The 15,352-nt window shown below is 45.4% G+C and overlaps 1 protein-coding gene across 11 annotated transcripts in view; it reads right to left on the bottom strand.

Annotated features, from left to right (window-relative positions):
- The window catches only part of BCL11A (BCL11 transcription factor A), a 101,775-nt gene that overhangs the window by 26,424 nt on the left and 59,999 nt on the right, over positions 1-15,352 (bottom strand). Inside the window, exon 2 of one of the 11 annotated variants that reach the window (XM_053588860.1) lies at positions 12,293-12,440. The exons of the other annotated variants lie outside the window; for them this stretch is intronic. The gene's annotated coding sequence lies outside the window, so the exon portion shown is untranslated. The remainder of the gene's footprint in view (positions 1-12,292; positions 12,441-15,352) is intronic. 11 annotated transcript variants of the gene reach the window in all.

The raw sequence follows: 15,352 nt of genomic DNA on the forward strand, positions 1-15,352 counted from the left end.
AGATGAGCTGGTTTTCTTGCCTTCATAACTTATTTTCCTGGCTTTCTACCCAATCTCTAATCCTTCATTTATACTGTTGACCAGTCTGGAAAGAATTCCCTGAACAAAAAGGAGATGCCCACAGGTACCATCTGCAATCATTCGAGAAGCCCCAACCCAGTCACAGGGTGGGGTGCTGCTGGCTGCTCTCTGCTTTACTAATTCTGCTGATTCAAAGACGGTAACAGCCAATGTTCTAGACACCGCCATGCTCCTCAATCCACGAACACACCATCTTAACTCCTCTCTAGACACTGGGCAGGTCCACTTGGGGACTCAGTTTGTGGAGACCTGGCTTCTCTGGGCAAAGGGGCCACATGCTACAGAAGAGACCCTGGATTACTTTTTATTCTGAGTCTCTTAAAATAAATGAGGTCTCACAGGTCTAACATTTCCACACAGTCCCAACCGTGAGGCCAACCTGAGGCCACCAATGTCAAGATCTCAGGTCTACTTGGAACGTGAAAGACTAACTCTCCCTTAACAAGCCCCTCAGGCTGAAATCCTTTTGCTTCCAGAGACTCAACCTTCAACTGCTGGGTAGAAAGCCCCCTCTGTCACAGGCCCACAGATCTTCACTGCCATCATACTCAAACCCTGTCAGGCGGTGGGGAGTGTGGACGGCAGGCTGACGCAGTTTCAAAGAGGCCGACCAGGCAAGAACCGTCCTGTACTCCTGCCCCGGCTCTAACGCAATAAAATGTCTTTTATCAATGTAATTCAAGGCAAAGAGTCAAGGGTCTGTCACCATTTTAAAGAGGCTTATTACATGGCCACAAAAATTTGCCTCAGGCTCAAACCTGGCATGTAAGGTATCAGCGTGGGACAGGTTCTTTTGATTTGATTTTATTTTCTTACAAAATCTGAAAATGAAATGCTTCTGTCCCTCCCTTCCACCAACCGTTTTTTGATTTATGGGGAGGAGGAAAGAAATCTGAAGTTGACAGGTTGGGACAACTCCACTCAGCTTTCTCACTCAAAAGCAGCTTTTGTTAAATCATACTTTGCATTTATGGCCTGTGGCTCTTGGCTGACTCTGGCAGCTCCTCCAGCGTGAAGCAGGCAGAGGACTTCCCCAGGAGGAGGCCCCACTAAGAAGACTGCCCCTCTGCACCAGGGGTGGGGGCCACTGGAGGTCAGAAGGCTGGGGACAGGAAGGCACTGGTTAAGATGCCTCTGTTCTGGTCTTGGCTCTCTGCACATCCCTCTTGGATCTGGGGCCCCACGTCATCAGCACACATGTCTACCACTGGTTCCCCAACTGATGTTCAAGGCTTCTGAGAACCAAGACTACACCATCTACCTCTGACTGCCTGGCACCATGCTGGACAGAGAAGATCCCTTCAATAAGTGCTGTGCAGTGGACTTTCTGCCTATTGGAGAACTACGCCAAATACCTGGCCGGAAGGACCAGGCCATGGACCCAGCAGTGACCTGGGGTAACCTTCTCTTCTCTAAGTTGTTGAGGTCTCCCTGGTAAATGATTTACTAACCAAGGAGCCTCTGGGTCAGCCTTGACCTGGGATGATTACAGACCCTTGGAAGTAACTGCTAGGCCATCAGTTCACTGTACTATTTTGGCAATCTGTAATTGTATATTTACTCAATGGTTGTTATGGACAATCAGGTTAATAATTCACTTTCCAAATGCTGTGTAATTACATGTTAAAAGAGCTACAATGGATGTCAAATTTCCTAAAGTCTTCTGATGAATTGGTCCCAATGACTAGTCCAGGTCCCTTTGTTCTTCCCCTCTCAAACTTTCTGAGCAGGCTTCTACACTTTCTTCTATTCTCACCCCTCACCTGCACCCCCAAGAGAAGGAGCAGTGCGAAGTACATCTGTTCATGTGATCCTATTTTGCTCTCAATTGTTTTGCTCTACTGAAAGGGCTTGGGAGTAAGGCTAGGAAGCAAGCCATGGAAGGTGCATCAGCGGCTGCTGCCTCCCACCTCAAGTGCAGGGAGAACACCTGCAGCCACCCACACCTTATCCCCGAAGGTGCACTAGATCCTAGCACGGCCCAGCGGTAGCCACAGCCCGGGGACGAAAGAACACAAAGCCCTGTGATCTGGGAGGGCCCTGGAATGGAAGCCACTGCCATGGGCTAAGGTGGCAATCCTGGCAGAGATCCCCTCTTCCTGTAGCACCCCATGCCCAAGTCCAGCCACCTACCTCCTGCTTGGGACATGCTGGAAAGGGGGAAGAGAGAATCAAGCACATCCTGAAAACAAAAAAATGTTCCCCTCCTGGGAGCCAGATCCCAATGAGAACATGGAGAACCCAGGGCCTCATCTCAGTCTCCCAGCCCTTCTCACCCCTTTTCCATGGTTCTAACATGCTACACTTTACCCACCACAAGCATATTAACATGTTCTCAAGAATCAAAGTAATTTCTGCTGCCCAGTAGAACAGTGCGGTCAACTGACCAGGGTCATCCTGGGCTGGAATCGGGGCTGCCCAGGCCACAAGCTGGCCAGTGAAAGAAGAGAGGGGTCATGGGTAACACCACGGCCACTGCTGCTGGCCCCTGATGGAGTGGCTGTAGCAGAGAGAGCATTTCTTCTCCATTTCGATGGCTCGGGATTTTTTAAAGTCTTTTATTTTTATTTATGTATTTATTTTTATGCTCTACCTCCTAGCTCTTTCTCTCTTCCACACCTCCAGCCCATACAATCCAAGGCTCCAGTGTTTAAAAGGCTTTTTTTTCTCCCACAGATGAGATTCATTTTCTAACAGACTCCCAACACCTCTTACATTGACCACCACAGTGTCCTGGAAGGGTAAGAGGTCAGCATGCTCTCTGGGAAGTCTAACTGGGAAAAGCCTTGACAGACAGCCCCATGGAAAATTCTCAAACTCCGGAAACCCACATAGATACACAGCTCTTCTCTGGAACCTCTGGTCAGTTCTAGTCTTGATGTAAAAGAAGCGGGTGGGTGGGCTGGTGTTTCCCAGCTGAGGGCTTGGCTGTCACTTTCGGATCTGGCAGCCAGTGCAGGAAGGATAATCCTGACTCCCAGGGAGAGGGGCAGGCCTGTTATTGGATGTATACGTTCAGGACATTTTGGACTATCCTATGGAGAGATAGGGGGGTAGTTTGTTCAGGTTGTGGTTTGTTTCTCCTCCATTTAAAAAAAAAAAAAAATCGGTGCTGTATTTCTGTTTCCTGCTCATGGAGCAGCAGAAGGAGGGTGTGGGGTGGAGGAGGTGTGTGGGGAGGAGGCTGAGAGATGGAGCAGGGCCGAGAATATCCGGAACTGGAGAAAAGTGAGAAATGGAGCTTTTTTTCTTGGCTTCCGAACAGTTGTAATTTCCACTGCCACTGCTTAGTTCCTGGGCACCAGGCAGAGAGTGGGAAAGGGGCATGTGACAACTTTGCCACAAATCAGGATTTGGCATTTAAATCCACAGGAAGCAAGAAGAATAGAGGGACTGCTTATTTATAGATTTGCAGATGAATTGAATGAGATAACCAAAATGCACTTCTTGTGTATATGAAGGAGCAATTCCATTTTCAGACTTGGAAAGTTCTCCATAATTGAGTATCGCCTGACCCCAACAGCACACTGCATCCCAAGGTTAAGATCAGCTTCCTGAAAATAGGGCAGAAGGCTGCTGCTTCAGGGGTAGCTCAAGAATTCTGCTTTGAAGGACAGGTTGGTACCGCACTACATTTAACTGGATTCAGTTCATCTGATTATACAGTGCCTTGCTTTCTGGAATATGTAATCATCTCTTTCTGATGACATTTTAAATATCCAACTAGACAAATAATTGCAGCAATAATTGATAGCAGAGTCAAGCTGGAATATCACTGATTGGCAGAGTCCCCACTGAAACAAATCTTTCTTTCAAACATTACAGAAATGCTGCTTAAATTTAACTTTTGCTGATAAATGCTCAAAATCTCAAAATCTGATTTACTGATAAAGGCACAAGAAAACCTGCACTTCAGCTTGTGATTACTTTGCAAGGTATTTGAGAAGGATCAGGCGGTGTGATTTATATTATTTTATTTCCCATGAATAATTGCAAGGAGTGTGTGTGTAGGGTAAGCAGAATCGACACAGGCAAGAGAAGAGTTGCTCCTGAATGCCACGTTTCCTGACTAACATGGGCCAGCAATGTTAGGGTTTACAGCCCTTTACTCCTCTAACATACTATATCTGGTGGTAGAGAAATGGTCGCGATGGAGGGAAAACCCAGGAAAGAAAAGACAAAAATGGGCAGCTCCACTCAAGGCTTTTGAAAGCTGATTTCAATCAGTGCCTCAGAGTGGGACTCAGATTCCCGTGTCTCATGCTAAGAGCTCTGGCCAGGGGTGGCCTGAGTACAGGCAAGTCCCCAAATATGGCATGAGTTCCCTTCAGCCCCAATCTGTTTCTCCGTCCACACGGTAAAACCCAAATCAGTCGCTGTCTATATCGTGTGTCTTGAGTGTATTATTTAAGTTGGGCCACGGCATTCAACAATTCAGACCCTGTGGAATGCTGTAATGTTCAGAAATAACTCACGGAGGATGCTGGTCTCCAGGAAACATCAAATGAATGAGCTGGCATATTAGCAGATGTAGATTACAGTAAGGAAAATCTAAAACAGAAGATGTATCCGAATGCTTCAGCTAGCAACACAGGAAGAATTCGGGGATAGAGTCTGAACATTTTCTCTAAACACTGAAATGAGGATGTGTTTGTATTTTTTTTCCTATTATTTTTTCCTTCTTATTGTTCTTTCTTTCTTCCCTTCCTCCCTTTTCTTCTTTCGTTTTCTTTCTTGGTTGCTTTTTCCCCCTTGAAACTGAACCATTATAAGCGAGTTGGTCTCATAGCTTCTGTCAAAAATCAGAAGCTTGTTAGATGTAATGATTATCTGCACCGTGACACTTAGTGCGTATGAGGGGGCTTGTCGAACAGCTTTACTCTAATTTAGAGCTCCTCCGTTAATTAGAAAGCCCTCAGATTTTCTGCAAATGCAGGTCACTATTGACAGCTCATGCTTTTGATGCTTTGCCTGTGACAGTTGTTGGGCTGCCCTTCCAGGAGCTGGCAGGGTTGTCCAGACTCTGACAGTGTCAGAAAATGCAGTCACCACAGCCGCTTCACAGGAAGTTACATGGAGGGTCCACATCGCCTGTTTCCCTGCAGCCCAGAAACCTGATGGACTCCACACTCGCATTCAGCTGAACATAGTTCAAATTCCAGCGCCCTCTTCCCCTCTGCCTTCCCCTTCTCCCCTTTCTTCTCCTGTCCACTTCTCTCCTCTCTCTCTTTCTCCATCCTCTCTTTCCAGCATCTCCCTCTTCTCACCTTCCCTCTACTGTCCAGGTCCTCCACTGTCAAAAACAGCCACATTCCCCAGAAAGGGAAGTAGATTTTACAGATAAACCAGGTTGTTTCTTATTGAAAGAGCAGAGACTGTGGAACAGAAACTCTCCCCAGACCACTCCCACCCCCCAGCCTTTTAAAAAAATATTTCCTATTTTTCTGTGCTGGTCAGCAGCTGCACCTGGTGAAGCTGAGGTCAAGTCTGTGCTTCCAGCATGGCTCACATGTTTTTTCTTAAGAGAAGGGGACTTTGGGGTTGCAGGGACAGGGGGAGGAGGGGAGAGAAGGTTAACAACTCAAGCAAAAAATGCACATGGGGCTGAGGTTTCCCGGCCCTTATCGCCATTCCAACATAAGATCTCAAAATTATAGGAATTCTCACTTAGGAATAGCTCGTTATGGGATATGTGTGCTGGAGGCCTAGGGAGTGGAGACAAGAGTATGTGTCCATGATCGTGTGTTTATAAACTTGTACACTATAAATTTTATCAAGTTGAAGCCAAAAAGAAATCCTCTGTGGCACTTACTTAGGACTTGGCCAAAAAAAGAGTGAGAGAGAGAGAGAGAGAGGGAGAGAGATGAGCATTTAAATCAAAATAGGAAATATAAAACCTATTTGCACCCCCTTACCCCCCCCCACTACCACCACCAAGGTACAGCCCTGGAAGAAAAACCTATGACTAGGAGATACAGTTCCCAAGGTGACTCTCTCACCAGGCCAAACCTCAGTTCCCTAAACAGGCCCCTTCTTCCTTGAGGTCCCTGCAAACAAACACAGGCATCTGGAAGGTAATGGGGTCTGGACCTGCAATTGCTGGCTTACGAAATGCGATGAGATGGGCAGGGCAAGATACCACAGCAAGCATCCGTGTTCATACAAACCCAGAATTTGTACTGCATGGTGACCAGGCGAGGCCACCCAACCAAAAATGCCAAGGACAGCAGCAGTGGCTGGTGCAGTGAGCTACTAATCCAGGCGGGACCCGTGTCTCCATGGACAGCCTGCTGCTGCCGGCCTGGTCACTGGCTTCCAGACACCAGTCCCAGCAAGGCCCTCCATGCTTTTAACTAACTGAAAAAACAGGATTATGTGAACCAGAGCAGACCCTCTAGTCTTCTACATCCTGCCTGTAAAATAAATAAATAAATAAATCTAGACCCAGAAAAAAATGTGGAAAGTGGCAAAAAACCAATCAACTCATTTAAGGAGAAAAACCCTGCATCCAACGTCACAAAGCTGCTGAATATTAGGTTCCTGGGAAGCTGTCCCAGCAACCTAGATATGAGAAACAACACTTGCTATTCTGGGGTGAGAAGTGCCTTTCACTCGGGACTATCAAACATAGTCTATAAATACCAGCAATGCCCCTTGTGAACAACGGGCTGAGCTCAACCCAGAGGAGGCAAGTGTTTCCCTAAGGTCACACAGTAACTCCAGGTCCCCCACACATATCACTTCACTCGCATCTTCATTCTGAAATGGATTTGACTCCACAGCTGCTGAAGGTCAAGACATCCTGAGGCGACCAGAACTAGGGACTTCAGAGACCTTCCTCTGTGTATGGACTCCTTTCCAGAGGATGACTTGTAATTTGTTGTCTCCCCACACCAAATGGAGACACAGGGGCAGGTGTGATGGCTCACTGCTGTAATCCTAGCACTTTGGAAAGCCAACAGGGAAGGCTTGCTTGAGGGCCAGGAGTTTAAGACTGGTCTGAGCAAGAGTGAGACTATCTCTATAAAAAATAAAGAAATTAACAAGGGGTAGTGGTGCACAGCTGTAGTCCCAGATCCTTGGGAGGCTGAGGTAGGAGGATCACTTGAGCCTAGCAGTTGGAGGTGACAGTGAGCTATGTTGATGCCACTGCACTCTAGCCTCAGCAACAGAGCAAGACCCTGCCCCCCCACCCCCACCCAAAAAAGAAAATCAAGACACCAGTCACAGCTTTTCTGGCCCACCTTGCTCTGCCTTCAGTTTGGCAACTTTGCCTTCTAACACAATGAGAAAGGACAGGTAGCCAAATTCTAAGAGTTTGTTTTATGCATATTTGTGCAGTTAAGTATTGAAATGAGAAATTCAAGAAAACTATCTTACAGACATACACTGCAAGAGGTAATTTCTTTTCTTTTTTTTTTTTTTTTTGTAGAGACAGAGTCTCACTATGTCGCCCTGGGTAGAGTGCTATGGCGTCTCAGCTCACAGCAACCTCCAACTCCTGGGCTTAAGCAATTCTCTTGCCTCAGCCTCCCAAGTAGCTGGGACTACAGGCGCCTGCCACAATGCCCAGCTATTTTTTGGTTGTAGTTTGGCCGGGGCTGGGTTTGAACCCGCCACCCTCGGTATATGGGGCCGGCGCCTTACCAACTGAGCCACAGGTGCTACCCTGCAAGAGGTAATTTCTAAAGACCTACCAATCTATGACATGGAAAGAAAATGGCTACATGAGGCCCTGAAAAGCCTTCAAATTGTCTCTTTCCACAAGCCACAGTCTTGTAGTAGACATGATGGCCTCAATGTTGAAATAAAGAAGGCAAAGAAATGAGCAACATCCTGGACTAGCCAGTAGATTATTATCAGACACACAGAAGCCCAATCCGGCATCAGAACGGGCCTGGGACTTCTTTCAGGAAAACGTTGATAGGATTTGATGGCTGACCAAGGCCAGTGTGACAGAGAAGCAGTCCCCAGTCTTAGAATGACCACATCCCTTCCCCGGAATGTTCCCGATGAATGCCCTCTGAACCCTACTGACGGACAGTCTGAGAGGAGTCACCGGGTCTCTCAACCTGCCCCTGGCTCTGCCCGCTGCCCACATCCCCTTTCGTGTTTTCACCCTTTCTCTTGCTAATAGAAATGAAATCAGAAGAAATTAATATTTAATTTTAAGATTACTATTCTATCAGAATCTAAAAGGCTTAGGAAATTCAAAGCTAAGCCAGACGCCCCTCCTATAAGCCTAACTTGACTATTCAGACGTTTCAGAGCTCTGTGAACAGAGCCTTCCTGCCTCCAATCCGTTATTTGGCACAAGGCAGGCGGGGGAAAGACAGCATGACACTCCTAAGTGTATGAAGTTCTAACCTTTCATCCATGTAATGATCTACTTAATATAATATTTTGTCTTTAATCAGAGAAAGAGTAAGATAATTTGATATCCCATAAAACTCCCTAACCTATATTTTGCAAGTCAATTAGCCAAGCTTTTTGTGCTAATGTCAGCAGAGCCCATGTTGCATCTCCAGTCAGGCTTTGGGGTGTCTGCACCCCACAACACCACATGCCAAGAGTGTAAGAAGAAAATTCAGCTGGGGGGCGGGGTCAGTGCAGTGGGGAGGTACTTTTTCGTCATCTGTATGGAAATTGGGAAATCATCTTCTCAAATGGAGATTATCTTCCCTTGGGATCCTTCTGGAGGGCTATAAATAATAGAACATACTAATCAACATTAGATATTAAAAAATGAATACAGAATCAGATTAAGGGAAAACTAAATGATATACTTATAAAATCCAAAACAGAGCAAAAAACAGCATGAAAAAGAAATCTCAGCTGGTCCCCCTTAAGTTAGACCTATCCTCTGGTAACCAAACTAGTCTTTAATGAGGGTGTTCAAAGTAACCATTTCCCCCTCCCTTATTTACCAACAGTGAAATGTAAAAAGCAAGAGGCTTAATTTTAATGCAGTGATTATCCCATCAACTCTTCTATCTAAGGAAGCTGCAGAAAGGTGAAGACTGGAAATGTATAAATCTTTTATGGGAAATCTGGATAAGGATTTGGTCTAAATATATGATAAAGAACATAAACAGTTGGCACAAACACAAAATACAAGTATTCCAACTTTAGTTGCCTGATAACATCTTCCTCTAAAGGTCTTCTGACTCAGTTTTCCCATCTCTACAATGGAGTCCATTATGTGACTATGGGGAAGCATTATGAAGATCAGGTGTTAAACTCTTAGATGGGGCCTTCTCTTTGCTATTACTCTTAACCCTGGTTTTAGAAACACAGTAACACTTATAATCCACTCTCACTATGAAGAAACATTGAAATTATCCTGGAAGAGTCTGTCTCATTGGCTGTTAAAAGACAGTGTTTCTTTTCTTTCCGTCTAGGAATATAAGGAGTGAATCTGACAATTTCATCAAAGCCTTTGAGTCACGATTTTAAGTGAACAATTTTTCCAAGAATTTAACCTGTGAGAGGTGGAAGAAGACCGTCTCTGTGGTGTGTTGGAAAGTGCCACTGTGTTCTGATTCTTCTCCTCTGTCCTTGGCAATCCAGTTACAACTTGACAGCATTTAAAGATGACAGTACTTGAAGTAATAGGACAATGCCATAACAGGATTACAGCAAATGTGAAAGAAAGGACACACGTAGATACTGTCATTTAGGTAATGTCATCGATGATCAGTTTTTGTTTCATTTTTTGCTGACACAGAAGTCAGTATCGCTTATACAATTCATTGTAAACCCTGTTACAGCTGTAAATAGTTTGCTTCCCCAATGAAAGGAAACACTCATTATACTGCAAGGGGATTTGGTGAAACTTTCTACCTTTGGTTGATGTAAAAATAATAACAAAAAGATTTCGAACCAATAGCCAAGGTTCAAAAATAGCCTGAAGTCACTACTACCCAAAATAAATTTATCTTCAAAGATAAATTGCTGTTGGTCAGAAACAATAGGTGGCCAAGAGGTTTCTGAGGGATATCTGAGACCCCAGTGAAAGTGTTGCTTTGGAGAGTTTTGGAAAGATAAATTGGAAACCACTGAATTCACACAGAGGGTGGAGCTGGTTGACATCAGCCCACTCACCAAGGGGGGTCCTCATCAGTCACTCACACTATTTTTCATTGCATTTCCTCTATGTTATTTTGCCCACAACGCATCCAAATCTATGGACGTCTTTTGGAACCCAGTTTTACCACACTTTCTAAAAATTTCTGCCCTGCAAGTCTTTCCCCAAAGCCACCACGTCTCCTAGAAGTCCTTATTTTTTTGCAGTAAAGACAGTGACTCCATTAAAATAGATGCCTCATTGTCCAGGACAGCAAGAAGTCATTCTGTGTGCCAAGTGACCAACCACAAACAAAAGGTTGCTTGACCAACACCTGTCTCAAAAAAGAGGAAGTGCCATGAAGGAGGCTGAAGAGAAGTTCTGGCATGTCAAATCCTAACAGTGGCTAGTTCTCTAGAAACTCTGGGTCACTAGGCTCTCTGCTTTCCTTAGCCCCTGGCTAATCTCCTGAGCCCCCAGGCCCCTTTTCTTTCCAATTGCCTGTTACTACCCTCTTTACCACCCCCTCCTCCTACCCTATCCAAAAAAGCTCATTCAATTTCAGGCTAGCTTAATAATAATAAATAAAATAAAAGTAATAATGCCCAAAGTAGAAGAATACTATTAAAGAGAGGTCATAAGGATGTGTGTTCTGGTGCCTGCTTTGTTTCATCACCTGTCATCTGAAATGATAAACACCACCATGAAAGGCTACCCTTCCCCTGAACAATTCTTCATCATGGATGGATAAGGCGCCAAAGTACAGCTGATGGCTCTTGCTTCTAAACTTTATTCCTGCCTACTTCCCATCCACAGCAAGGGCGAAAGGAAAACTTTCCAAGATTTAAATGTTCCTCTATGTTGGTAACAGACCCAATGTGCTAGACTCCTACATCATTTGGTTCCATTCCACTTGTGAAAGGAAACCCTGAAGTCAACCAACTCCATCCTCTAGAACATTTGAATTAACAGAGGAAAACTCAACATGAACAATGTTACAGAGAATTCCAACAATCCACTCCAGCCCCGGAAGTCCTCAGTTTGAGTCCGCTGGAATGCTGCCTTTTGTCCTTTACTCAACGCAGTCTAACAGCCTCCTATATCGTATATAGGTTATGGTCCAAGGCCTTAGGCCACCATTCCAGAGCTCCATAGTCCAGCTCCAAATTGCTATTCCAGACTGAGCTCCCTCTGTCCACCAAAGGACAAATTCTGCTCAAGCAGAGATCCTTTCCATTCTCATTTCCTTTCTGGCTTTTCTTCTTCCTCTCTTACCTCCTAGAATCCTGTTCATACCCCAAGGACTCACTGAAGGTCACCCTAGTCACCTAGCAAGAACACCCCATCTCACCCTTCCCTGACCTTCCAGAGCACTCATTCTCCTACCCAGGCCACACACTGCTGGTTACCTCTCTATACCTCTAATTAATCCCATGTCTTCCCAACATGCTTCTAAAGGGCAGGGACTCTGTCTTCTTTGTGCTTTTATTTCAAAGTATCCATACAACACATGACACAATATTCACATGCCCCAGAGATTCAACAAATAGTGGCTAAATGACTGGGTTTAACTTCCGAAAAGGAAAGTTACTTTTCCAGATATCATTTCTGTTCAAAATGGTAATTTTAACCTTCTTAGCACCCACAAACAGTTCCCTTCTGATATCCGCTTGAACGTCCAGATAAAAAAAGGCAAGTGGCAGTAACATGATATGCTCCACAAAGATTAGCATTAATATCTGCCCTCTTTAAACAGCCGCCCCACGCCCTGGAGAAGAACACAACGTGAACTTCATGTACCAACCAGACCATGTGCCCAGTCGAGCAAGTCTACTGTCCAGTTACCAAAAAATAACACCTGTATATCAAACCCAGCTTCACAATTGTGCAACTCTATAGCTGTGTTTCAACCACAGTCATCTGCAAAGAAGCACGAGCATATCCTGAATGTAGAAAGCTAAGTTATAAAAACATATTTTTAATACTCTTTTAAATCTAGCACTACTAAAAAAGACTACTTCGTTTTGGTGCCAGAGAGCAGCAAACATGGACATTCTTCGCCCCCTTCAGCTACTGTGTATTATAAAGGGAAGTCCTAGTAAAGACTAAGGCAGCAGCTACTTTAACTATTACTGAAAATGTCACCTGCAATTCTCCGTGTGGGGTTGACTTTCCTCACTCCACCTTCAGAGCCAAGACCTGGCCTGTGACCAGATAGGGACCGACACTACACATGCAGGGAGGTTTTCCACGTTAAGAACCCAAATCTATACAGCAGGCACGCCACGCAAGTCTGCCAAAAAATGAATAAAGTTCAGATATCGCATTAACACTACATGGAAATTGAGAAATAATTTGAAGAGGAAGATAGATGTTAAAAACAAACAAAAATAAATCTCACTTTACAGGCATTACCTGACAGTTACACAGTTGGAATCTCTACCCAAGGCGAAGAAATACTGATGAATAAGAGTTGATTTTTTGAAGCCCACTGGGTTTCTATGAAATCACTTCCCTCCTCCTCCCTTCCCTCCCACACTCATGAGTGTCCGTGTCTCTCACGGACACACATGCTCTGCTCATGGTGGATAACCCCATCTCAGTCAGCCTCTGTCTCTCTCTTAGTTGTCACCAACTTCTATGAAATCTCAGAACCCAATGAGCATTCTCACTTCCCTGAAATGTACTTTGGTGCCCCCCTCAGAGGTGGCTGGAGCCTGGAGAAGACCCAAACAGTTGAAGGCTACAGGCAGACAGTCTTCCACGCCGCTCCACCTCAAGTGGCTGGTGTTTGATTTTTGTTTTGCGTCAGCCTTATTAAGACGTAAGTTACAAATAATAAAATTTAGTCATTTTAAGCCTACAGTGTGATGAATTTTGCTAACTGTATACACCTGGGTAACCTCCACCAAAATCAAGGTATAGAACACTCTGTCAGTCTAAGAAGTTTCCGTGTGCCCTCTGCCACTGGTCCCCTCCCCTAACCCTCTGACCCCTTACAATCATGGATCTGCTTCCTGCCACTACAGTTGTGAACTTTCTAGAATTGTACATAAATGGAATCATTCCTTCACTAAGCAGAATGATTTGAGACACATCCGTGTTGTTGTTAGCATATCGCTATTCCATTCGTTGACTGTGAGTTGCATTCCACACTATGGCTGCCACCCACTCACTAGCTGATGACACCCGGATTATTGCCACTTTTTGACCATTATGAACAATGCTACAGTGAACACCGTGCAGATGTGTCTCTAGGCACCTATAGCTACATGTCTCTGAGGCAAATGTCTAAGGCATTTTGAGGACACAGAAAAGGATTTGAGTTTGAGAGTCCAGGAGCCCTGTTTAGTCATCCTCCAGCCTGCCCCACTTCCACCCCATTCCCCGGAGAGTTCAACGCCAAATCCTATATCCCAGCCATCTGTTTGGCTCTGCTACCACATGTCACCTTATTCCAAGCAGAAGCCTCTTCACTACTCTAAAGAAATGATGGGAAGGGACCCGAAAACACTCTTACAGTGGACATTGGTTTGGATTGAGGCCCCTTCTGGATCAGAGGTAACTACTCAACGTAGTGGGGAGAGCCCTCGGAGCCCCCAGCATGTTGGAGAGTGGGGAAGCTGACCTCCCCCCACAGCCTCTGTGCATAAATGGAATCATTCTTTCACTAAGGAATCAAGAGTCCAGGAGATAACCTCTACCTTGCCAAAAGCCCTCAAGAAGAAAGACATCAAGGCCTCAGACGCCATCCCAGGGGGACAGCTGCTGCCAGAGCTGTGGACAGCAAAGAATGAGTCCAGGAAATTAAGATTCACCCTCCTCCCCTCCTACCCTCATCAGCTGTGGTCCAGTGGGGCTGGGGAGCAGGTAAGAAGCTAGAGCCTTGGAACTAAAACTGCATGGCAGACACCGATTAAGGGACAGCACGGGGAAGAGAGGGGAAGTGCACAAAAGAAGGAGAGTCTTTCTTAAACAGATAACACCCAAGAGGAAAAGCTAAAGAAAACAGGAGACTGCTACTGTCAATAAGCTGAGAAAGAGAAAGTAAAGCCCTGTGGACAAGGACAGCTGCATCACTTAAGACACTGAGCAGATTTTATTCCTGGGGCCGAGATCCTTGAGCTAAACAGACCGAGGAAGCCCGAGACAGGAAGAGAATGGTGGGGCCAGAGAAGAATGTGGAGAATGGGAAGATGAGGCTGGGAGTCTGGCTTCTCACCTGTGCATTGCTGCTAACCTGGCCGGTGACCCCTCTGGACCTCAGCCGCCCCACTGTAAATAAGAATGTTGGAATAAATTATCTCTAATACCCAATGTCCTATAACTCTTGTGCCATTTTCACAGAGATGGGAGTATGAGGAGGGTAGACATGGCCCAGAGCGAGGTGAGATGAGATATCCCAGGGGAGAGAAAGTGCTCATTCCATTTCCAATTGGCAACGCCAGGCTTGAAGCAATACAGATGGGTTCTGCAATGGCAAATAACTCCTGGCTCACTCCTAATGATTCACCGCCAAACTTTATTTCTTCAGCTGGAATAAAAAAAAAAAATGACTTACCTGTAAAATGAGAATAATTTAACGGTATCTGCTTCATAGGGTTGGTATGAAAATGAACAGAGTTCCTATTTGTATTCACAGAAGAGTGCTCAGAGCTTGTGAACTAAAACACATGCCTCCTGCTGTGTGTCAACTACACCTCAGTGGAAACGAGGTGATTGCCCTTTCCCAAGCTTCCCAGTTGGGTCAGTAGAAAAGGGAAGAAGGACAGAAAGAAGGAAAAGAATAGAACAGAGGCAAGCCAGTTGGGAATAAAGATTCTAGCACAGTCCTTGGTACCTGATAGGCGTCTGTAAGTGACAGATGAAAAGTGGATGTCTAGAGACCAAGAGGGGACAGCACAGACAGGGGAATCTTCACCTCCCCTACAATTTAGGGAGGGATGATCCAATCCACTTGGCCTGGCATATAAATCATTTTATTTTCATTGGGAAATAAAATCTAGTTCTCCTCCAGTGAGAGAACCTTCTGAAAGAGGCCCCCTGTGCAAACAGCCTCCAACACAGAGGTCTGCCAGTCCTCTTCCACTCTACCCACCCTACCCACGCCCCCACCCCATGATTCTGAGATGCATCTGAGAACCTTCCTGGTGCCTGTGATAACAGCAAAACTTTTAACTTGCACCAGAGCAACTTCAAAGATGT

Source organism: Nycticebus coucang, chromosome 4, assembly GCF_027406575.1.
Source record: "Nycticebus coucang isolate mNycCou1 chromosome 4, mNycCou1.pri, whole genome shotgun sequence".
In the NCBI taxonomy this organism is placed as follows: domain Eukaryota; kingdom Metazoa; phylum Chordata; class Mammalia; order Primates; family Lorisidae; genus Nycticebus; species Nycticebus coucang.